Source organism: Lissotriton helveticus, chromosome 5_1 (assembly GCF_964261635.1).
Source record: "Lissotriton helveticus chromosome 5_1, aLisHel1.1, whole genome shotgun sequence".
Classification (NCBI taxonomy): domain Eukaryota; kingdom Metazoa; phylum Chordata; class Amphibia; order Caudata; family Salamandridae; genus Lissotriton; species Lissotriton helveticus.
In genome coordinates, this window is record NC_136065.1 from 1,080,010,675 (window position 1) to 1,080,035,069 (window position 24,395).

Consider the following 24,395-nt stretch of genomic DNA (forward strand, 5'->3'; position numbering starts at 1 on the left):
TTTGCTCACCATGCCAGTCCAGCCCGAACTGACAGGCCAGGACCTCCCTGGACCGGAAACAAGCATCCTAGGACCGGTTTCGGGGTATCACCCCATATCAGCCAGGCTAGCCTGAATCCAGTGGCAAGACGACCGGTTCAGGGAGGACCTAGCCTGGCAGTTCGGGCTGGACTGTTCCCATGAACAGCAGAGTCAAGACTGATTTGCACATGCATGGATGGGTCCAAACTGAGGTGGCATGGTGGGCAAAAAACGATGGATTGGGATGCGGCCCAGAGCGATTGCCAGTGGCTGAGAAAAATTCAAGCATTCCTTCCATCACCTTGTTGTTTTTGCATTTGCCACCCTAAGTGCGCAAGGTATGCCTAGATGTGGATCTCGGGCTCACTGTGCCAAAGGAACCAAGCTATACCTGGCTGAAGGGCAAAACCAATCCTAGGCTGCTTGTGTTCCTGTTCAGGAAGGACTTGGCCCGGCATTTCGGGCTGGACTGTTCCCATGAGGAGCAGGGTCGAGGCTGTTTTGTATATGGATGGGTTCAAACTCAGGTGGCATGGTAGGCAAAAAACGATGGACTGGGATGCGGCCCAGCTCGATTGCCAGAGGCTGAGATTTATTCGAACATTCCATCCATCACCTTGTTGCTTTAGCCTTTGCCTGGCTTGCTAACCAATGGCTTTGTCCTTAAGGCATCATTACATTATCCAGGATCGTAAAATAGGCAGCTGAAAGAAACCTTGTCTGGAATATAATTAAGTAAAGTTAGCTGCAAATGTTCAATTGCAAGATACACAATTACAAAGTAATTACTTAAAATTAAAATAGCTAAATGTCTACTCCCAGACTTCAAGGAAGTACGCAATTGATTTATTTTCAAAGGAGACCAGATTAAATACAGAACCACAGCAAGCCAAGATCTATTCTTGTGAGACCGGGCACCCCTTGCTACACTGTACAAGTTGTAAAAATTAGTTCTACCTGGTCTGTCTAAAGCTTTAGGATTGGAACCTAGAGTTAGGGCTGAGGGTGGATATATGGTTGCCCCTACAACTCCGCTGGATAAGCAATCAGCGACGACGAGTAAGCATGCCAGGGTTGTATCATTATTCTATTATCCTATAACTTCACTCACTCAGAAAACGGGAGCGGGTGTGGGAGCTATTTTGACTCTTGCATCATAAAGTAGGGCCGGCTTTAGGGTGGTACTACCGCATTAAGCGCTGAACTCAGTGGGGGGGGGGGGCTGTGTTTAGCAACAACTAGGATTTAAAAGCACCTGCTGTAGAGTTCCTTGTGCGTCTAACATTCAGGCAGCAATAAAATGTCATGATAACTCTTCTGATTAATGTTCCTGATGGAAAGAGAGATCAGAGTTTTGTCTAGTGGCAGGTTTGACTCGCCATAAAGTAGCACAGAGGGTTAATAGGACTGCTGCAAAGAACAGATCTGTATTTCATGTGGATATCTGATAAACCCAGCCTGTACTTGCGCTTTAAAACAAATTAAATGTATTTGAGAGACTGCTATTGAGAGATGATGGACACTGTAGCCGGACCGTAGTGAAGAAATTATAGGAGGAGTGCCTTTGGGAGGGCAGGGGGGGGGAGAGGGGTGCGTGAGAGCGCACCGGGAGCCACCAGTGCTAAAGCAAACTTTGTCATAAAGTCATAGGGTCACCAGGCTGACATAAGATCTAATAAAGAAATCCAATCAGACATCTGCAACAGCAAAAACAAAAAAGTCAGGGGAAAAGGAAATAGCATGACCATTTGGCAGGGGTACATTCACATGCAAAATCGCAAAATTGTTAACTCAGGGGATACACAAATCCAGGCAATTTGTGAACACAAGTTACACAAAAGCAGAAGCTATGCTGAAAATACTACCACTGCCAGGATACCAGAATTCCTTCTTGTGTCCCAGTAGTCATCGACAAGAAGAGAGAGAGGGCAAGCGAAAGAGAGAGACAGACACAAATAACTATGCAAGGCCCAGAAAAGAACGATAAGCATCCCAAAAAGCAGACTCCTGTGCGAAAACATCTCAAACATATTTAGATTTACAAAGATCATCATACCTTACGCTGCAGAGGGCTCACTCAGACCGATTTAGAGAGGATGGTAAACAAGCATTTACAATGCAACTGTCTCGCCTTTGTAAAAGTTAGAGCTTTTGTCATTGTTAATGACACATTTTTCTGTATATGTTGTTGTAGAAATGTGATGAGTAAATGGCATGTTATTTCTAATGACAATAGCTTAATGTGTTACAATTGTGAGTAGTGAAGAGTTGTATTAGGGTTGGTATTAGAGAGCAAGTATTATAGTGATTTGAGGGTAGAGTAATAGAGAGTGATTATTAGAGACTGAGTTGTACAGTAGTAGAGAGTAGTGGTGATTATTGTAGTAGAGTGAGTAGTATAGAGTTATTAGAGTTGTAGAGAGTAGAGAGTGATTAGTATAGTGTGACAAAGTATTAGAAAGTGAGTATTAGAGTAATTAGTAGCTCACACTCAGCAGGAGTCTGGGGATACCACACGGCAGACGCAGGTCACCCAGCTCACACTCAGCAGGAGTCTGGGGATACCACATAGGCAGACGCAGGTCACTCAGCAGGAGTCTGGGGATACCACACAGGCAGACACAGGTCACTCAGCAGGAGTCTGGGGATACCGCACAGGCAGACACAGGTCACTCAACTCACACTCAGCAGGAGTCTGGGGATACCACACAGGCAGACACAGGTCACTCGCAGTGCACACTCAGGAGTCTGGGTAAACCACACAGGCAGGTCACTCGCAGCGCACACTAAGGAGTCTGGGGGTAACACACGGAGCAGACACAGAATAAGCAGCTCTTCGTATCGCTGGCTACAGGCTGCTGTCAAGAGCTGGCCAAAAATTGCTTCATCTTTAGTAATTACTGGCACTTTCTGAGTCAAAGCGCCTAAAAAATACGAGCGCACATTTTTTCTCGCTGAACACCCTGTTCACTCCTAGACACTTACAAGTGATGGGGCTGGTACAACGCTGCGCAAAGCGCTACAAATGACACATTTCAACGTTCGTCTTTTGGTTCCAGTGCCCTGTAAGGTATGATTAAACTTGTTCCCTGTCTGGATTTCCCAAAATATCTCCCAGACTGGTTTTACGCCCTCCTCACAGTCCCTCGTCCAGAAATACATGCCTGCTGCACATGAAACTAGCAATAAATGGCAGCTCCTTACCCATTTCCTCTGCTCGAATGCCGAGAGGGCAGGGGTGAACGCTTGCAAGGGGGGGAGGGCAGGCTCGAAACGTGCCCGTTTTCAGTGCATGGCGAGAGGGGAAAGTTACACACCACACACCGTTCGACAGACGTTCTTTATGAGCACAGTAAAAAATGCAAACAGCATGTCTGGATATGCCCACACTTTAACCCCATGACACAGTACAAGCATTCACAAAGGCGTTCTCTCAACGTGGAAAGGGGCGATGGTAGGGAAGTGGGGAAAAAGTCTCCACCTTTTAAAACTTGTGGTGGGGCTTGGAATGGCCATGTTGCACATGCAATTCATCTGTGCACGAATAGCGTCTGGCATCAGCATGGAAGTAAAGTGCTGAAAAGAGGCACTTAAAGGGGGTGGGAAGTACGCAAGAACGTTTCTGTACACACGATTGAATAATGACCAGTTAGCAAACTGCTGCGAGGTGAACATGTAACTGACAAGCAGGCCGACTCAAATAATGCAATTCTGTGCCAATGCGCTGCCCAATGCTCGCGGTAAAATCAATGAGCCAGCTTAGGATACAGGAAATGTACCCGTGGGCTCCGTACTCACCGCGAGAAATCACTGGCACTGCACCCTGGCTAAACAGTGCGATATGGCACAACACACTAAAGGCGCACCCATGGACACGGCATGTCTGGCGCACCGAGATAGTCGCTTGCGCACCGTCCCTGAAGCCTCCCTAGCTCTTGATGAGCCTGTCTAGGAGTAATTTCCCCCATGCTAAGTCTTAGGGATCGGGAAGGAATTGGGCAGTAGGGCGCTCCTCGTGACTGCCCTCTACAGCGTCTCATACCGTGACTGAGTCATCCCGGTGCACCGGGCCCAGTACGCCTAACACAGACAGCAGATTAGTTGTAACTCTCTGTGCATCCACAAAGTACAAGGACCGGAAAAGCCCTAACAGTGCCAGGGTTAAGCCCCTTCAGGGCTGCGAAGAATTACCCATATCTACCGATAGAACCTAATACCAAGGTCACCTTAAGCGCGTGCCGCTGACAGGGCGAGAACAGGTATGTGCTCACTCAGCGCAGCCACTCGTAAAGCCCCTCTGGCTACTAGGGGAGGAATGGGAAGGGTGGCGCTCAAGATGGCTGCCATGTTGGGTGACCGGTACAGTAATCAAGCTGCTCTCCGCCATCCACTAGGAGCATTTGTGGCTAGCATGGTCACCCTGCGATGGGGGACAGACAGCCATCTAATTGCATATCGTATCTCCTTGCTGCGTAAACGGACTGCTCCTCCCAGCACTACAGACGGAATGAGCTTGAGGGGGGGGGAGGGTGAATAGCCCTAAATTCACCACCCGTAACTACAATACCACTCCACAATTCGACGAAGGTGAGGGGTCTGGGAGGATGCAGCTACTTCACCACCAGAATCCCCACGCACGTGGGCCGCGAGGTCGGGGGACGGCTACACTTCTCCCACGAGTTAGCACGACAACCAGCAGCAGATGAAAATCGCGAGCTGCTGGCCAGCCTTGGCTGGGAGACCAACAACGGGATCCCAGCGGATGCAGATGATTACATGCCCTGCTGGCGCCGGGACCCAAAACCCGTGAGATCACCACGCACGACGGTACAGGACACAAAGACAACAGCCACGCACGACGGTACAGGACACGAAGATAACAGCCGCGGCTCGCAAATAGAGAAATACATCCCGGCAACTTAAATTGCTCAGCCCACTCCTGCAAAAGACACGTTGGAAATGACCAAAACATGCCGTAAAAAAACAAACAAAAAAAAAAAAAACAACCGCCCACCGCTGCATGGCTTACAAAAAGGGGCGGAGCTTAAAAAAACACCGGAACGCCCACGAATCTGCTCCAAGAATTATTGACACATCTCTCTTCCAATGGCTAGCCTCCATTTATGGAGCTAGCCAATGGAAGAGAGAGGCAGGTTAAAGCCACAGTACTGGAAAACAAAAAAATTCGCCTGCGCGACACTGCTGCGCAGTGAACGCCAGGCGAAACCTAAAAAGAAATATATGAGCTCCAAAAACAGTGGCATTCACTCTATTAAAGTGCATTAATGTCACAATCAAACTATGAATATCCATGAGTCACCCTCACCCACAATCATGATTATCATCTCTTTTGGGGGCATATCTGAACAGTCATAAAGAGAAGATGGATATGCGGGCAATCAATTTCATGACATGAAGATAGTTGTGAGTGGCTTTGTGCACTGGTAAAGAGTGATTGGGCGCAAGCTGAAGTCAGCTTCAGCAGAAACTAAATGACCACCATGGTTTCTCATTCTCTATACCTTGAGCACCTTCTGAAGTGTGGTTTCACATCTTGATACATACATTAAATCAGGGTTCTCCAAAGTCGGTCCTGGAGGGTCGGATCCATGCCAGATTGTTGGCATATCCCCGTTTAGATAAATGTAGTTATCTTAAAATCTGGCATGGATCCGTCCCTCCTGGACCGACTTTGGAGAGCCCTGCAATACATTAAGACACACCAATAAGGGTATCGGTGCCACTATAACACTGTGAATACCCATCAGTCATCTTCAGAAGCGAGCTGCAATTTAATCAAGGTTAGCTTTTTGTGCGGGAGACGGCATATGAGCTTTCCTATACAATTTCATGACGTGGGGGAGGTTGTGCAGTGTTTACAGCGCTTAGAAGAGTCAGAGGTGACAAGCGGAGTTAAGTTCCACACATATCCAAAGGACACTCCCTCATTTCTTAGTGTCTCTCATTTCTGAATGTTGCGAGAATTCTGAAGTATGGTTTCACATCTGGAAACAATACATACAAATAAAAATAAACTGGCCGATATAAGGTAAGAATGTTATTTTCTTCTCTACTCTCACTGGCTCATTAGCAGCAATTTAAACAACATGCTGTACGGATTGTTTTTCCACGAAATGTTTTTGTTGCCTCCTTTTCAGCTTCTAAAATCTACAGTTCAGTGTTCTTTTTTTCTTTTTTTAAGGTCTCCAAAGCACAGACTGCGTTCTGACACAGGATCATGGGTAAATGTCAACTATGTTTCCATTAAATCAACAAACATTTTAGCCTCGGCTTGCAAGGACTTGGCATCTGGTGCATTACTTTAGCATGCTTGAGAAAGGCCCTAAATACTTTAAAGTACACCAAACAATAGTCTTTTCGAGGTAAGAGGTCTACTCTGATCTATAGGATCCATATCTACCCCACCGAATCAAGGCGCTAGATGCTACAGTCTTCATAAGAGTGTAATTTAGTTAACCTCACAGCAAATGTAAAAAACACATTAGAAAACGGATAGGCGTAGGACTTACATTTTACATACATGCCTATTTTATACAAAAAGGGGTTAAATTATAGGACAAACACAAGAACCTCCCTTCGATTATTCATACCCACAAATAAAATGGTCAGAATAGTCACAGGAGAAAAGAAATATGAACACATCTCGCCGGCACTCAGAGAACTAAAATGGCTCCCAGTCGAAATGCGCGCCAACCTCAGAACCACATGCCTCACGCACAAAGCGCAGCATAAAGGGAAACCCGCCTACCTGGCCTCCAAACTCCAGAAGGCAGGTCAGACAAGAAACCTAAGGAGCAGCAACACTCTACTCCTTATCCCTCCTAAAACTCGCAAACAAAAAAACGCATCTCGATCCTTCACAGGAAGTGCGCCCTAAATCTGGAACTCCATCCCAGTACACATCAGGACTAACCCCTCCTACTTAAAATTCAAAAGGCAGCTCAAAGACCTCCTCAGCAGATCTTTCCCGAAGGGTTAGCAAAAGCCTAACACCGAAGCCTGCCTACATCAGCACACTGTCACTTTGACCTTAAGACCTCTACCATACTCTCCCCAGGACTACCTCAGTGATCCCCCACACCCCGGATCAAACCCCGGCAGGAGACAGGGTGCTATCTAAAACGTGATCATTCGGAGCGACCGGAGACACTGTACACACAACTGTGTTAACATCTCTTACAAGCGACTCAATGCTACAAGGATATCATACCCCACATCCCTGACCAAATCCTGTCAAGAAACATGGTGCCTTCTACGACGACACCACTCGAAACATCTTGAGAAATTGCACATACAACGGGTTTAACATATCTCACAAGTGACTTTGTGCTTGTTGCAAATATATTACACGATACGTAAGGACTATATTAATGTATCTTATGTTTGATAATGCTGTAAAGCGCTCTGATACCTTTGGGTCTGGCTAGCGCTATATAAAACTCTTAAATAAATAATAAATAAATAAAAACAAGTATTGGATCGTTTATGCCAAAAGCCAGGCAAATACTGTAGAAAAACACCTGAACAGGTAAACTAAAGTAAATGGTCAAACACCACCAAACAAGCATAATGTCCTACACCTATTGCCACCTGAAAATTCACACTGCTTGTCCTGGTCAGTTATCATTATTGTCCAGGAAGCTGCTGGACACTTGAATAGCTGTGAAGATTACACATAAAAGTCATGGGTAAGCACGCAAACATTTAAGAACATATAATTTTGGACGTTATGTTATTTCCTTAATATAGGGCTTCTGCCTCTACTGTTGTCGTTTCATCACTCAGATGGAGACACTGGTGACTACTGTCTGGGACCTAGGCTTGTAAGATGTTTGTGACCCAAGTGTATGATGTGGTATGAACTTGTAAAATCACTGTAACTTGAGTTCCAGCTCTGCTGCCTTAGCCTACAAGATCAATGGCTACCTCAGCTGTCTAAGGCCTGAGATTGGGACATCTGTGTAACTCTTCAGTTCCCCATCCCACCACCTTCAAGTGGATGGTCAGTCACGGATTCAAAAGAGCAGGAATGGAAAACAAAAGCTGCTGGAACAGAGATGTGAAACAAGATGCGATGTGCATTTTCAGAAAATAATGGGGATGCATGTTCAGTTGCAATCCCAGATTATTTGGATTTATCAGACTAAACACACTGTTGGCTCTGTGGTGTGATCAAAACAAATGATTTCTCCAACTCCTCCAAGCTCAACTATTCTCAATGTTTTTTTAGAGTGATCCTTTCAAAGCTCTCAAAGATCCTAAAGGAGGGTCAGGCTTGTTTATAACACTGTGCAACCAACCTTCAACAAGCATTTGCAATGCAATAGGTCTCGCATTTGGGAGAGTTTAAGCTATTGGCATTGTAAATGACAATGCCTTTTATCTGTTTTAATAATTAACACATTAATAAAAGGCATTGTCATTTTCAATGCCAATACCTCAACTCTTGTAAATGCGAGACCTATTTCATTTCAAATAAGCAGCCACCATTGTCCCGCACTGCTTGGAAAGTGAAAGCGCGTATGGTGCGTTGAATGTTGCGGAAAATCATGTTGTGCCTGCAGTAGGAGAAACTCTCTAAAGAAAATAGTGCTTACAAACTAAATAAGACATACTGTGTAACAACAGAAGTAAAAGGGCAAGTCTTTATGGGTGGTTACAAACAAAGGCAAGGCCGTATTAAGGAGGGACTAACAAGCCTATTAACAAATCAGAAGCCAGCATTTACGAAGGACAATGACACAAGCCAAGGAAAAATATGGGCGGAGAGTGGGCGGGGCTTCAAGTCCATACTCCATCACAGCATGCCTCACAGAGCAGAACAAGCGCTGCACAGGCTCACCTAAAAAAACCTGTAAAACCTATTGCTTTTTAACTACTTTATTTTTTTTTTAAATTGCGATTATCACCGTTTCACCCAATTCTTTTCTAAAATATCCCAAGGTGGAGATTCCTCACCCAAATCCTTCTGTAGAGATTAGGTAAAGGGAGTACTCATAGAATTTTCTTTGAGACTTGTAGTAGACAGTCATTACTCAGGAGTATTCGTAGTAGGTACTAATATCTACCATTGGTGTCCCAAGGGCTCACCGTGTATTTCTCTCAAATTGGAAATCAAAATTAACCCTTCTCCAAGGTTAAGAAGTCCAACCGACGTAAAATACTCAATGTGGTGGTACGGGATTTAGAAACTCAGATACTATGCGATTGAAGTAAGAACAATCTACAGTATCAATTTTTAGTGAGAGCTGCACCTTTAACAACCAACAAATCTTTAGTTCATAAGCAGACAAGTGGGGCATTTAAAATTAGAAACAGTACCAAAAAAACACACACACTCACACACACACAGAAGGCCATATACAATCTGGCACAGGGACTAAACCAGAAATATAATTACGAGGTAGATGTAAGGTGTTATAAAGCAAACTAACTGGTGCCTTGTGGCCACTGTTACTCTATCAGAAAGCTGGGTGCCCTCAGCAAGTACGACATGTAAACGAAATAAATGAAAATAAAGAAGGACATCTTCATGGCCAATTAATGCAAAGGGAGTGAATACACACAGCAGCAGTTCTCCGTCCCCTCTTCCAAAACCATCAGCCCTATGCAAAATCCCAACTGCCCCCCCAAAAAGTGCCTTCCTGTCCAGCTAGAGTGGGAAGCTGAGCTTTCCCTGCTGCGTTTGAATCCCGTACCACTGAACCGCCACATTATCCTCCTTTCATAGCTGTGATGCGGGCATTGCTGTCAGTCAGTTTGTGATTTCTCAGCACAAAACATCTTAGCCCTGGGGCATCCAGCTCCAAGAAAGTGTTTTTTGAGGCTGCGTTGCCCTATTGTGACCATCTGTGGTGACTCTATATTGCTGCTGTCTGCAGTGGAACCAATGCAACAGAGCCTTGCAGACAGAGCTCAGGAGACAGGCCACAGGCTGCCAAGAACACAAGGTTGGGCGGTGGGGGGGCTCACTGGGCAACAAGCGGTCAAGCACAAGCAGCAACGGCTACTACCCGTTCTTCACGTCTCACCACAGATTGGTTCTTCTACCAGCACTAAGAACGCAGAATCTCGTTTGAGGTCAACCAGATCTGCCAACTTTTTTAATATTTCCAAGGTTGGGGAGGAGGAGGGACTTTGGAGCGGGCAGGGCATTGAGTCAGTCACTGCCTTACTAGTCGTGGAGGGGCCCAGGGCTGTAAGTGAGCTGGGTCTCACCCCTGCTGAGCACCGGCAGTTTTTTAAAAGGGGCCTCAAAAATGGGTCTCTATCGGGCTCTGTTTTTTTGTGCCCTGGCAAAGGCGGCCCATTTTTTTCCGGACTGCAGTGACTGCACCACATCGATGTGCGCTGCTCACACTGCTCACTTCTCACTAGTGGAGAAGTTATGGCATGATGTCATGCCGGGGAAGCGTTGTAGGGGAAGGGAAATCCTTTAAAGAGACTCATTTTCTCTCTGGATTTCCCTTCTCTTTATTAAACTCAGGAGTAGCAACATTGTCCTGGTGTCACCAGGGCGTGGAAGTTTTCTCAATATTATATGCAAGTCATAGTTGCTGCCTATTTTTCTTATGCAACTAACAACCTTTAACAAAGCCAATAGCCCTGGCTTGTTGTAAGTATGATAATACTTGTTGTATAATATCTGGATGCAATGACAGAAGCAGCAAAATACAAGTCAGGCGGCACACTAGGCTAAACACACATGTTTAGCTTATGTGTTTTTAGCCACGCCCTTAATTACAATGGCCACGCCCCTTTATGAGCCCCCCCCCCCCCCGTTTTTTCATCCCACTTAAAGCCTACTAGCTGGCGGTGCCAAGAGGAGGGGCGCGACTTAGAGCCCTGCACTCACCGGAGCAGTCCCTTCTGACGTAATCCCAAAAACACTAAGAAAAGATTCTAAAGTAACACCCAGGCCCCAGGGAAGGTGCAAACACCTTAGTGGGCATCAGCTACGCAGAGCCTCCGCAAGAGCTGGAACCCTCTCCATGCACGGGTTCCAGCTCATCTTCTCCTTGAGTGATGTTGGCTCTTCGCCAGGAGACCGTGTGAGCAGATGATGTTACACACGGTGGCATCATGTGTGCTGGCCGGCTTGGGACAACAAAAACTTGGCAGGAAAAAACGCAGCTAAAAATCCTTGCACCTTTAACAATGTCCACTATTTGAACCTGTGCGAAATAGGTTCAGGGGAAGTTAGTGCCAGTGCCACACTCACTGGATCATAAATTACAATTCAGCCAGTGAAGAGGGGCAGCTAACTTTGAACTTGGAGGAAGCATACGGATGCAAAGAACACAGCTAAAGTACACACGACCAGTGTTTATTTAAAAACAATGGCAGCGCTCAGTCTGTCCGCATTGTCCCCTTGTTTGCTCTCACTGCATGCCCGACTTTTTCAAGGACGTTGATGGAACGCAAAGAACATTTAAATACAGAATGTTTTCAACTTGCAAAGTAGTGCATAATTTTTGACCTCGACAGCTGCAACGTTTTGCAGCCTTACTCATTCACGATAACAAGAAACAGCAGTGGAAAAACCCAGGGACAGCCCGCCAGTCTCCAAATGAAGCCACTGACGGGGCCTGTGCAGCTGAAAACCTAACTCAGACGAGTTTGGAACTAAAAGGATAATAATACGTGAATCTCTCATAAAACCCAACAAGAGCACAACAGAGAAGACGTGTTTCGAGCATGACGTACAACAGTGGGACAAGCACGGAGTACAAAGGAAGTTCATACAAGGGAGCGAGATTGGTAAACACGCGTGGGCTATGGAGAAACATACTGGAATGCAATTCAAAAGGCCTGGAACAAACACAACGGCATAATTTTAGCATAAGAGTCAAAGTTCGCGACTAAAGCATTCTTTTCATTCTTTCACAAACACATGTGTCTACGTCATGCAGAACTTATCGCTAGGCGCAACTATGCTTTACTAATGTGTTCCAGATTCTCAAACTTCTGCGACACGTGTGCATTTCCCTTACAATGCACATGGGAAAGTGTAACGATCTTATACAAAGCTGACTCGGGGCACGTAAACGAGCATATTACCATAGGCATGCAAATGGCCAGAAATGCTGTTGAATGCTTCATTCTATTTCCAATTGTTTTTCTTTCAATATGAATTTTATTACAATGTTACAACTGCGCGGATTTTCACCTCAGGCCCATGGTATAATGTAATTAAATAACGCGCGACTCGCAGGTGGAGTTTCTGTACTAAACTTACTTCACTTTATGAATACAAATCGCGTGACACGTCCCCACCGCCAAAAACACACGTTCCATTACCGGCAGGGTCGATGTCCCATGTATGTACGCAGGTTGCATCACCTGCACACGATGTCAAACATACAACTGTGAAAACACGCACAAAACAAAAGCTTCACGGAGGAGTTTGCTCATCACTAGATGACGATAAATGGCGACCCCTTCTTTGACCCAAGTGTGCACTGACAGTAGATTCTAAACCAGTGACCTGCTCGGTACATTCCACTCTCAGCAGTGACGGCTCAGCTCACGCTCCACTGCTTTCATACCTTGTTTGTAACATGTACCCCTTAAATCCTCGCTTGTTCCCCAAAGTTTGGAAACCAACCCTGTGCATAGTGTTTAGAAATGCCTCCCATTGTCGCGAGCAGGCCACATGAATGGCACCCTAGCTCCGCTCTGCAGGGAGACGCAGGGGCCTCGCCCTGTGAGTGAAGGGCCAGTGGTAGGCCTGGCACTATGAGGAGGGTGAATGTGTGCTGGTGGTGGGCCCCAACTTGCTGGGAGTCAGGTGTGAGGCAGCTGCGAGAGTGTGCAGTCACCTCCAGGGAGGCAGGTGCCCGGGGGCCTACAAGTTGCGCTCCTGTTGAATGCCCCGGCCTGGGCAGGGCCACCAAGACAGGCCTGAGGAGGGTCCCAGGATTGCGAGTAGTGGGCCCTAAACGTATCCCTCCTCTTGCACGTCATTCCTCGGGACGGACTGCTCCACCAGCCCACGCAGCTGGACAGAATGACACCAGGCCTGACCATGGACACTGCGCTAAGGAGCCGGGCAAAGAGAAGTGTGAACGGGCCAATGGTACCCCAAACCCACTGTGGGCGGGACTGGCACTGGGTCGGCCCGCTTTGTCCTGGGTAGTGGCATCTCTTTTCGGGTGCGAGCTGCAAGCCTGGATCACCTCTGGTCAGACATCTAGGGTAGAAGCACAGAAGGAGAGCTCCCTCGCTGCCTGACTGCAGGCTGGTAACACCCCCCTAGCGAGCGTTTGAGCCCTATCCTGACTGGTGACGGCTGATAGCCAGAAACCGGTCCTAGGGTGCTTGATTCCGGTCCAGGGAAGGCATGGCTTGGCAGTTCGGGCTGGACTGTTCCCATGAGGCACAGGGTCAAGAATGATTTGCATATGGCCATATCTGAACTGGGGTGACTTGGTGAGCAAAATAACGATGGACTAAACCCAGATCTGTGACTGGGGTGAATGTTTTGCCAATGTGCAACATTCCGTCCATCCTCTTGTGTGTTTTCCCAGACTATGGATGCCACAGGGGATAGGTGTGGGCAGGCCTGGGAGTTCAGCGAGAAAAGCCCCTCTAGAGTTAGATGCCATCTTGATGCCACAAACCTAATATCTCATCATGCATGTGGAAGTCAATAGGGCTGCAGGGAAGTGTCTGGGATTGCCTCACAGGCCCCCTGCTTGACACGTGTCACATGCTGACACGTCATGCCTGATAAGACACCCTTTGCTTGGCTCACCTGTTACCACAGACCATGCCCACAGAAGTAAGCCCTGACAGAGTAGATACTTCCGCAGTTACACGGCGAGTGGTTTTGGGAGCGGGAAGATAATCCATCACCAAGCACTAAGCAATGTCTGTCTGCCAGGGTAAAGCAAAAAGAGCGTAAGGGGGAAAACGTGAGCCAATGAGAAAAGTATCACATCCCGAGAGGTCTCAAATTGCCCCATCGCAGCAGCGGAATGCAAAAGGATGCTCCCTTTGCCCCAATGTACCCATATTACACAGATATGCACAGGTCGTAGGATGAATGAGGGGCCCCGCAGAGTGCCCCCCTGAACTACGCATTACCACAGAGCTCACATGGGCCCCTGTCTGCCAAGCATTGCTCAGCCAGTCTTTTTCTTCTTTCTGTGCATTCCGGCGGTGTTTATACAGTTATGAATTTACAATTGGAACAGCAAAACTACAAGCACCAGAATGCAACAAAACTGGCATTAGGAGGGCACAAAAGCCAAACACCGGCCTGCGAGCTCTGCCACTGTTGGAGTGCCAGCAGCTCGCCCACTCCTGGTTCATGCATTGCTTCAATGGCAAGTCTCTCAATTGCAGAACTACAAATACCAGCATGCATCGGAAACCGTCCACTGGAGGAGGCACTTGACGAGTGAAACCCGTAGATTTCCGGATCCACAAATCTTCAAGTGCTCTCCTCTCAGACACTGTACCACTTTGTGTGGCTGCCCGCCGCTAGAAAACGCAGCCTTGCCCGCTTCTGCCCAATACACGACATGTCTCCGGTGCACAGCAGTCCAGTAATAATAATCCCATCCTGTGCCCTGCAGAAATCCACGGCTGAGTTCTCCACCGCTGCAAACCCGGTGCCCTGCACGGCGCTCCCGCTGCCAGTCCAGGGCACCGACGCGCTGAGGGCCAGGGAGGGAACTGTTTGCTTTACATCCACCGCACAGCAGCAGGCGCTGCCGCCCTACTCCCAGAAACTTACCTGCTGGACGCAGACAGCGGTTTCCCAATGGAGCAGAGGCACCGTTCTGTCAAAAATAAAAATACATGCAAACAAACGCTAGGCTGCTTGCCAATGGAAATAATAAAGTCTTTTTTTTTACAGCAGGAACTGGGATTTAAAAAAGAAAACTATGGATATCAACTAATGAGATAAAGTTGGCCCCAGTATTTACACTCAGGACAGCGCGACCCCGCTGTAGTTGCTTTACTACTTCATGCTTGGAGATGGGCGCCTGTTAGAAAAGTTGGTGTAATTCACTCGCCAAGAAAAACGCAGTCCAAGAAGTAGCTGCAGGCTTTGCTGAAAAGTGAGAGTGCCCTGCACCCCAAAACCACACGCTGAGAGGCTGCACGCAGCGCCGCAGGCCTCTTACCGTGAGCATCCCTCTGCTGCAGGGCACTTAATCCTGGCAGTGCCCGCGGCGCCCTCCTCAGACCCCTTCACCGCGCTGCTCCCGTGCCACTGACAGCCGCTCTTCCCCAGTCTCTTCCCCGCTCCGCCCACCTTCAGAGGAGCGCCGCCCACCGGGTTTACACAGGTGACCGACAGGGGGAGGGCGACGGCCGCGCATGGCACCGGAGCAGCGCCCGGCTGGCAGGACATCATCTCAGCTCCCCAAATTCCTTTAGGAAAACGATTAGACATTTAACCATTAACGTACGCTATTAAAGCAAGCTCGACCTGCCCCGCCCCCACACCCAAAAGCTACAAAACTTTTCCTGCTTCTGTTTATCTTAGGTCAGCTCCGCTTCCTGAGCGAACGAATTAATACATTTTCATTTTTATAAACGCATGTCGTTGGTGGACATTCTATTTGATGTTACAAATGGTTTCTCTTGTTGCCATTGCTCTCAAGTTTTCAAGGTACGGCCTTGAGAAGCTCAAGTCGTCAGGTTTTTCCGTTCTGGGACTTGTAATCATGTTTATAGTTCACCACAGTTAGGGCTACACAATTACCACTGTACAAAGAGCAAGCATTGGCAAAGCCAATAGGTTTTGCTTTTACAAGCTTTAGAGCCATTTGCCTTGTAAATAGAAAATGGACATGATCATGAGTTTGGTGGTCCCACAGCGGATGGTGCAAACCCGTGGTGCAACCACACACCACATCAGGAGTTTTTTCCTTAGTTTGGCGAGCGGTCCTGCGGCAATGTGAGAGCTGCGGTCTGTCATGCTCATAAAAGGGCCTAACCGGCAGACCGCTGCTCTCAGGGCACCAACTGCACCTTCCTTAAAGGAACTTAGGGTGCATATTTACAGGGGAGCACAACATTTCCCCTCCTGCGTGTGCCCTCCCTGTTAGGGCCCCTTTAGTTGCCTCACCGCCACCTTTTGCATGTCAATCTCACTGCCATGAAAAAGGATGGTGTTGAAGCAACTCATAATATGCTCGGCAGTGGCGCAGCGGCACCACCAGCCTATTGTTGCCTTTGACCGATGCGAGACCGCCGCAGGATCCTGGATCCCTGTCTGTCGCAACAGTCTTGTGGCGGTCAGACCACCACACTGAAACAACTGCAGGCGGGCCCGCAGTGTGGCATCAGTTGGACCGCCAACACAGGTTTGGCCGTTCTTTGGACCACTAAACTCGTAATCTGCCCCAATGTCTTATTAAGTGGAGTGAATGTATGTGGTGTCAAGTGGCATTATGTGGGTTAGATTGGGATTGTTAGTTGTGGAATTGTGGGGTGAGGAATTGTGAGGTGTGGAGTGAATTTGTCTAGTGGAATTATGTGGCACGGTATGCAGTGAAATTATGTGGATAGTAATCGTGGTATTGAGTGTACTGGAATTATGTGGAGTGAGACCATCCATGGTAGTGCTGAAATTCAAGACCAAAGCATCAACACAGAGTCCAGTTTGTTCATATACATTTCTGTATCTTCACCAGAAATAACCTAACCTATATAATGGACTGATACCAACCAGAGAAAGAGTAAGGGTTTGTAATATTGATTTTATTCAGATGCCCATGGTTAATGCATACTGGGTTTTGATTGTTTTGCACCCTTTATCATATGTTTAGCATATAGAGATTATTGTTAACTCTCTTATTGTGCTCACTGATTTTCTTTGGTCTAATCCATATGATAATTCATTACACACTTATGCCTATGTTTAGTTCTGTCATCTTTAGGACAGATAATCTACTTTAAATTCTGGAATCACCTATTTAAATGACTCCCTTGTTGGCCGATTACCTTTACTTTGATTGACACCCATGCTCACAGCCAGGTTCTGAGCTGGGATGGGGCAGTGAGCTAAATAACGGTGATGGATCAAGCCCTGATCTTTGGACTGGGTAAGAGTGGTCTGCTTAATTCAGACACTCTGTTCATCACCACCCCCTTTTCTGAATCACAGTGGGTTATGGGTCATCCTCATTTTTGTTCAATTCTAGGGCATGCCGGCAGTGCCAGCAGGGGGGTAGTTTAGTAAGTGAGATTTGGGAGATGGAATCTCAAAATTCCCTACTAAAAAGCAGTGGGCATCTGTGTGAATGTGTGAGGAGACTGATGTTATGGCTTAACGGTTCCCATGAGGAGGACGGTCAGTACTGATTTGTATTAAGTGTGCCTCTAGGGCGGATATAGAGGTTGGTGGACAAGAATTCTGTTGCAATGGGTCAGTCAGACCACACGGTTTAAGCCGACGGAGTAACATTTATTTTGTCAATGTAAATTGTTTTCTAAGGCCCAATGGAGTAGTTGCCATCAGAAGTATGCCATCTACCCATTGGCCCTATTTAGAGTGGCCAGTCAGATGGATTATATTTACTGTCCGTCACCACCAGGTATATCCTGGCATTGAGGGACAGTAAAACAAAGTACAATTATCTCCCACATCATGGAAGAATAACTGGTGTTGGGTGTCAATATTTGTTCAAATTTTTCAGAAACAAAATCTTTGGAAAAGTTTGGTGACCAGCTGTCATTTTTGGCAGAGCCGTCCGTTAAACTTTTTCTACATTGACAGAAACTGCAATGATGGCAGTTACTGCCAATGTGTAGAGATGTCTGCCAGGCAGGGTGCCATCTCTAACCTCTAAATTTGGCAGGTAAAAATAAGGCAGTAAAATCTTCTGCCACCTGTCTGCCTTTACTCTGTCTGGTAATTCCTAAATTAGGCCCTTTGAGTCTAGAGTGGCACAAAGGGCGAAAAATGATTGTTTGGAGTACTACCCTGAGTGATTGCCTGTGGTTGTACTACTTGAAAGTATTCATCCCTTCCCCTTGTGTGTGTTTCATTGCTAGGAGTGTCCCTGGAAACTTGAGACTGGTTTACTGTTCCAAGCTGACTACTGCCAAGGTTTGTGGAATCTAAAAATGTGTACGTTTGCATACGTTCAAGGCAAGTTCATCTATGGGTGCAGATTTGCTTCTTTTTTGGTAAACCGGTCACTAAGGGACATATTTACAAAGAACTGGCACAACTCAGCAAAGCAAGCAAAGTTGCTGCATAGCGTTTTGTCACCTGACAAAAGCAGAACTGGGCCATATCTTCAAAGAAATGATGCAGGACTACTTTTTCCATGTCCTTGCACACTTTAGGCTGCCTAGCGCCAAAGCTGGCACCCTTGTGTCATAGAATAAGAGTGTCTGAGTTATGGTCAGAAAAGTTTTGTGTACCCCTTCCTGCACAAAAACTATCCTTGGAGAATCTTTCCTCTTTGCATGTCTGCTGCAGAATGCAGATCAAAGCAAAAAGGAATTATTAACCCCTACCACGCTACCGCGTTTTCCCGCTGTGCGCTGAAAAAAAAAATGGCTTGTTTATGACAAAGCCAGCTCGTCATCCGCGTAGCGCAGGTAACGCCCATGACGAGCTGGCTTTGTCATCAGCACTGAAGGGGTTAAGGAGAAATAAAGAGATTTCTCCTTGTTACACCAGTCTCAGGCAGGCAGACCATTTTAGAGCAAACCCATGAACACAATGGTTTGTAAATATGGGTTTGCTTCAAAATCTATGGGTGAATGTGTGGGAACACCCATTCACCACCCATGGAATACCTACACGATGTAAAGTTACCCAAGGCAGCACAATGGACAGAGCCAGTCAAATCAAGATTTTCTTGGCTTTGCATATATCAAAAAGGACATTGCATCAGGATGTGTCAAACTGGTGTCGCAACCTCAACACAAAATCTTTGTAAATCTGGTCCTAAATATATTTAGGTTCCTACTCCAAAAAAAGAACAAGTTAAAACGTCTTAGTGAAATCATGGTGGCAAGAAAAACCGGCACAGACATAGCAGACCCAACTCGGAGCCCTCTGACCCAACCACCAAGCCAAGAATGTTTTTATTTGAGGGGTGTCACACTCCAAATACTCCCCCTAAAATTATGCTCCTAAGTGCCAGAAGGGTCGGTTTGATGGGTCAGTGCATGTCCGGTTTTCTGGAGGTTTGTGGGCCTGTTTTACAGTCCTGTAGGCCAGTTTTTACTATTGATTTCTCTGATATTTCCATAAACATTGCCCGCAACAAGCTCAAATCCATAGACTCCCATACCTTGCAAAACACTTATACAGCATGTCTTTACAGGTTCAAAGCTGCCCTGAATTGCATAATGTGTACTCTGTTTTTAGCAATCTGATTCGCTAATGGGGGACACTTTTCTTTTGATGACAGGTTGTATTTTCTGGCCCAGATGAACACTGATATTAAATAAATGTGGGCTGCACCTCTTAACATTTCGAGGAGTGCCTGGAAACATAGCCTGCCATGGCTTTCTTTCCTCCTACAGTGGCTTGGTTTCATCTTGCATCCCTCATTGCCTCCCCAGCCATGTCCAGATGCTCTAGGAGTTGAGTTGTCCAGTGTCAGCAGTGGCTAGAGATATTTATCCATGTAGTAGATGCTACGGTGCTTCATATTTTAGCAGGGTACTCGAGCCAGAATTCCCTGTCAAGATGGACGAAGGGTGTAGACACTACATGGTGTTGATCAAAGGGAAAAGAATCAAGGAGTATTAACCCTTGTTTACCCTTCATGGAAACATCTCCATGCCAGTGGACGGTTGCCACGTCTAAGTTGCCAAGTATGTTAGGAGGAAGATGTCTGCCAAGTAGCACGAGCCATGATCCACATCACAGGTGCACCTGCATGTTGCGGACTTTTTCTGAAGACTACAGGCTCTGCGGAAGAGCTGATTGGCTGCCTGGGGCAAGCAGTCTCTTTGGACAGTGTTCAAATGAGGCACTGGTGGTGGCACCCAATTCCATTCTCCCCAATCCAGTCCACCCATTTGGAACTTTTTTTTACTTTAGATAACAGCATTCAGCATATGCCCCTGAGGCATTAAACCCACCAGCAACATATAAAATTATAGATGGGTGACCGTGAATTACAGGGTTGTTTTTCACAGAGGGGTTCTGAGTGACGTGAAATAGATAACAAGAGCAAGGCTCAAGCTATCTATGATGTCTCTCAGAACCCAGAGGTGAAAAACATCCCCGTAATTCACTTTTTACCCAGCTATAATTTTATGTTATGTGTGGCCCCCCAAATCATCTGCCCCTGCCTTCAACTACTGCGCAGGGGCAGAGGATAATGGGAGACATAAAATGCCCTGTCACAATCCGAAACATAAATATCTTACCTCATGTCCTTAATCAAAAGCCACTACCTTCCCTGCCTTTCCTCCCACTGCTGCAGCTGGGCTTCCTGCTTTCAGTCACAGCAGACAAGCATAGCAGCACTGACAGGATCTCAGAGAGACCTGTCACCTGGCCTGGAAGGACTTTACGAAGTCACAACAGTTGATAACCTGTTTTGTCATCAACTGTTGTGATGTCATAGCAAGTAATTACGAGTATAATAAAATGAAATAAACAATAGAGGCTCGCTATGGAAGCAATAGATCACAATAGGTGAGAGGATAGAAGAATGAACAAAATATTCTCATAACTGTAGGACCGCCTTCTTCATCTAGCGTGCACTGCATGTATTCAGGAACACAGTGCAAGTTACACTACTGCCAACTTAAGGCCTTATTTACAAGATTTTGACACACTGCAGCGCAGCAAGCCTTCCTTCAGCACTGCTGTGTGTCAAAATTAAAGGGCAGGAATGCGCCATATCTACAAGATACGGCGCATTCCTGTCCTTCTCTCCTGCGCCGGCACACAAACAGCAGCCGTGAGCCAGCGCAGACACCCTTGCGTAATTTTGCAAGGGTGCCTGCGCTGAGGGCATGAATGTTTTTGTGCAGGAAGTGACACCATCCTGCTCAAAATAAGCATTAAAGGCGTTTTCCTCTTTCTAGCCGTGCTGCAGGATGCATAAAAAGAGGAAAAAACAAGGAGAAATAAAAGTATTTCTCCTCGTTGCACCTTCTTACGCCTCCCTTGGGGAGGCGTAGGATTCTGACCCTTTCCCAGGTTTGCAAAATGTTGTAAATCTGGAAATGTGTCACGACCCATGGCTGTTGCATGGGAACACCCACAGCAACACCCATGGAATGCTCATTTCATGCAGAGTTATGTGTGAAAGGGAAACATATTTACAAGGGCATGAAAAGTCACGCAGGGTGACTTTACATGGCCTTCAAAATATGGGGAAGCCCAGTGCCATGCCGGTGCATCAATAAAAGTGACACACCAGCGGCGCAATGGGCTTGTAAGATCCATAGGGCCAGATGTATGAAGCATTTTTCCCGCTCGCAAATGGGCCGATTCTCAGAATCGACTCGTTTGCGATCGGGAAAGAGCCTTTTGGAATGTATCATCCCAAAAGGCATTCGCAAAATAGGGAATCGCAAACATTGCGATTCCATATTATGCGAATGCATTTAGGGAAGTGCAATTTGCAAATCCTTAAATGTAATGCAGGAAGCCAAAAAGATTTGTGACCTGCCTTTAAGTAATCGAAAATTACCACCAACCTCAAGTTGGTGGCACTATGCGATTTCATTGAAAATTTAACTTTTTAGCATTTTTTCAGGTGCCATGTGTCATACATACATGCCCTTAGGGCATGTATGTGCACCGCATGTGCACACTTACCTTTTAGGTGGTACAACAGGGTGGCCTTTTGCCCCCCCCCATCACCCTTGGTATTGCATTCGCTATTTGCGAGTACTTATTTGGTACTCGCAAAATGCGAATGTCTTCCCATTCATTCCCATGGGCCTAGAGGCCAATAGTAATGAATGGGAAGGTATTCCTTAACCCCTTCGACGCTGATGACGAGCTGGGCTCGTCATGAGGTAGCCTCCTCGCACGCTCATGACGAGCCCAGCTCGTCATGTAACATGCACTTTACAAATTCTCAGCGTACGAGCGGAATTCCGCCCGCACGCATCAGGTTAATAGCGAATCGCAATTTGCAATTCGCTATTAAGGAATATGTAGGATTCGCAATTTTTTTAGCAAATCCTACATACATTGCACTTTGCTTTTCTTAAATAGCAAATCGGTAAAATTCACTATTTATTAATCGCAAATGCAATTCTTGATACATCTGGCCCTTAGTATTTAACTGTAGTCGCATATTGCATATATGATTGTGATGTAAACAGGAAATGGCCTAAGACTCTCTTATACTTGCTTGACATTAGGAGGCCTGGTGAAAACTTATTTAAATGCATAGTTCTCTCTTCTAAAACTCTCATTGTCTCTCCTATTCTTTTAACTGTTTTTAGGCATGGATCAGGGGCGACACACAGGCCCCCGCAGCCCCCGCGTTGCGGGGGACCCCCACGCTCCAGGGGCCCCCTCACTTACTTAATCATGAATAATGGGAATTGTGCACAGTGAGCACGGCAGCGTTAATAAATTAAATGGTGCGCAAGGAAGCCCCTGCCCCGCCGGGGACCCTGATGCTCTTAATAAATAGTGCACGGCCCTGGCCGGGGCCTCAGTCTGAGGCTCTTTATAATAAATGGTGGGTGGGTGGTTGCGAGCAGGTGGCGCGCAGTTGCTTCTGCGACGCGTGTGCGCGCTCTTCAGGGTGGGGGTGGGGCAGGGCTGGTGACCAATGCCCTGATTTAAACTTGTGTGACACCTGCCATGCGCATTGAGAGCGCGCAATTAAAAGTGCGCATGAGGCATCCTATGAAGAAGACCCAGCCATGCAGTCGCTCCTACGCAGGACTGTCGAAAGCAGTCACCGGTGGCCATAATTTAAATTAATTTATTAGCTCCCCCGGCCCCTGCCTGGCTAAAGTTAACCTGCTGCCTGGTCGTCCTGCTCGCACCTAACTGAAGCTGCAGGCATGGCCCAGCCCCAGCCCTCAGGTCAGGTGAGTCACAGTCTGTGCTGCGTCCACTTCGATGCTGAGCCTAACTGGTCAGCATCTTCCATCGACAGCCTCTGCTGCTGCTTGCTCTTAATGGGAGGGGGGGCTCCAGTCTGTCTTCTCCCAGGCGGCAGGTCCGTTGACACTACGCCTCAGCGGTCAGCTTCTTTGGGGCCACCACGGTGGTCAGCTACTTCGGGCCGCCTTTTTCACTGCCGGTCAGCTTCTTTGGGTAACGAGAAGACAGGTGGCGTTCAGCAGCCACCTCTGCAGGCAACAGCCATGCACCAGAAGGAGCACGCTGGTCTGCTGATGGGTGCTCCAGCATGTAGGGGACAACTTGCAGATCAGATGTGTGTCTGGCTTTATGCACAGCTCTCACTTCTTTTTAGATGTGCCCGCTCCTCTCACTGGCAGGTGCTTCCTGCACTTCAATTTCTGTGAAGAATTTATTTTGCCCACACACGCACTGCCGAAATGGAGAGGCCTCTCAGGAGGTTTTTCCAGTGTGGGGGCACCTCGAGCATGGCGCTAACTGTGCAGAGTCAAAGATCAGGGGGGTTGGGGGCAGAGTCCATCATTTCAGACTGCGCCTCACCAAGATAAGAAGGGTTGGGGCTGAGTCAAAGATCAGGGAGGTTGGGGGCACAGTCAGTCATTTCAGACCGCGCCTCACCAAGATCAGAAGGGTTGGGGCTGAGTCAAAGATCAGAAGGGTTGGGGCTGAGTCAAAGATCAGAAGGGTTGGGGCTGAGTCAAAGATCAGAAGGGTTGGGGCTGAGTCAAAGATCAGAAGGGTTGGGGCTGAGTCAAAGATCAGAAGGGTTGGGGCTGAGTCAAAGATCAAGGAGGTTGAGGGCAGAGTCAGTCATTTCAGACCGCGCCTCACCAAGATCAGAAGGGTTGGGGCTGAGTCAAAGATCAGAAGGGTTGGGGCAGAGTCAAAGATCAGAAGGGTTGGGGCAGAGTCAAAGATCAGAAGGGTTGGGGCTGAGTCAAAGATCAAGGAGGTTGAGGGCAGAGTCAGTCATTTCAGACCGCGCCTCACCAAGATCAGAAGGGTTGGGTCTGAGTCAAAGATCAGAAGGGTTGGGTCTGAGTCAAAGATCAAGGAGGTTGGGGGCAGAGTCAGTCATTTCAGACCGCGCCTCACCAAGATCAGAAGGGTTGGGGCTGAGTCAAAGATCAAGGGTGTTGTAGGCGAAGTCAAAGATCACGGGTGTTGGGGGTAGAGTCAGTCATTTCAGACCGCGCCTCACCAAGATCAGAAGGGTTGGGTCTGAGTCAAAGATCAGAAGGGTTGGGTCTGAGTCAAAGATCAGGGAGGTTGGGGGCAGAGTCAAAGATCA

At 47.2% G+C, this 24,395-nt stretch overlaps 1 protein-coding gene across 2 annotated transcripts in view; it reads right to left on the reverse strand.

Moving 5' to 3' along the window:
- The window catches only part of LZTS2 (leucine zipper tumor suppressor 2), an 821,117-nt gene extending 805,826 nt beyond the window's left edge, over positions 1 to 15,291 (reverse strand). Inside the window, exon 1 of one of the 2 annotated variants that reach the window (XM_078643642.1) lies at positions 15,180 to 15,291. The gene's annotated coding sequence lies outside the window, so the exon portion shown is untranslated. The remainder of the gene's footprint in view (positions 1 to 15,179) is intronic. The other variant, XM_078643643.1, reaches the window with a different exon arrangement.
- Positions 15,292 to 24,395: the final 9,104 nt, after the last annotated feature.